Below are 1,706 nucleotides of genomic sequence, written 5' to 3' on the forward strand. Positions count from 1 at the left end.
TACATAAATATATCTTATCTACATAGTCGCTCATTGAGTAACGAAAAATTGGATTTATCTAATGAGTATAGGTAAAATAGTTTTTTGATATTGGATTTGATCAATGCAATGAATTGTTTCATCATACGACCGATCCCTAATTAAATTGATGAGCCCCATCCTAACGAAATGAATTTGATTCATACATGTACACACACGAATTGAACATAGATACATTCACCGAATCATTGATAAAGCAATTCTATTTGGCGAGAAAAAAATTTTCAATAACTTGTTGATCCCTATCCCCAGATTTCAAAATTTATCGTTTTTTAATTTCTTGGCTTAGTGTGAGATCGAAATATACCTAACCTAATCTTAACAATGAGTGAATCAATGAGTGAAAGTATGAGAAATGGAGTTTAATCCTGTTTATAGCATATGGCAGACCAATTCCCGAAGGGTACTAGCCTTCGTATTATTTAAATAAAAAAAGAATAAAATAAAAAAAGAATATTTTTTTTTCTAATATTTATTATTTTTGTTTATTTTAGAGGTTTCCTCTAATCACTACTAATCACTATTTTCATTTGATATTCTATAATATAAGTAATATAACTATATATTCCAATTTGCAAATTTATGTATATTATTTAAATGAAATAAATAAAAAAAAATGCAATTTAAAATAAAATAATTTCTATATAGAATTATATGGGGAATGGTGATTAGAATGAACGATTCATAAATAGAAATCACAAATAAAAAAATTTCGATGGAATAATGAAAGAAAGAAAAATACGTCGAATTGCATCATATTAGTCCATTATATTTATTTTATATTGACAATTTCAAAAAACTATTCATACTATGATCATAGTATGATGGCAGTCGGGCAAGTATGCCCCCATCGTCTAGTGGTCCAGGACATCTCTCTTTCAAGGAGGCAGCGGGGATTCGACTTCCCCTGGGGGTAGGGTACTACGAAAGGAAGTTGATCATGGATTATCAACAAGCTTGGAATTGATTCTTCCCGGGTCGATGCCCGAGCGGTTAATGGGGACGGACTGTAAATTCGTTGGCAATATGTCTACGCTGGTTCAAATCCAGCTCGGCCCAATATATCGCGTATCCACCATAAAATGATATAACCTATTTGTCCTTCTACAGAAATACTTGACTTGATATGAAAGAATAAAAAAAAAAACTCTTTTTTTATTCATTGACAGATTGATAATCAATCAATTTTACAATAACGAAAAAATAAATATTAATCCATGCTTCTCACACTAAAGTCCATGTCTCCGCGCATATCAATCTATTACTTTATTACTCGCGTCTCTGTCTGGTAGAATATGACAATTCGAATCAAAAATCTACATAGAAAGGTTTGAAGGAAATTAAATCAACAACATATGTTGTACACTTTATTTCCCTGGGATTGTAGTTCAATTGGTCAGAGCACCGCCCTGTCAAGGCGGAAGCTGCGGGTTCGAGTCCCGTCAGTCCCGATGGATCCAAATCCAATAAAAAAAAAAATACATCAATTAATCTCTTCCTTTCCTGTGAAAGAGAGAACAAATAACATAACTGAATTTTATTCCAAACGGGATCTCTCTTATTTTTTTTCCACATTTTTCAACAAAAAAAATATGGGAATTTTGATTTCTTCAACGAGTACTAATTGATGGGAGAAAGACATATGTGCCATATGTGAATTACCACAA

Source organism: Cucumis melo, unplaced genomic scaffold, assembly GCF_025177605.1.
Source record: "Cucumis melo cultivar AY unplaced genomic scaffold, USDA_Cmelo_AY_1.0 utg001141l, whole genome shotgun sequence".
NCBI lineage: Eukaryota > Viridiplantae > Streptophyta > Magnoliopsida > Cucurbitales > Cucurbitaceae > Cucumis > Cucumis melo.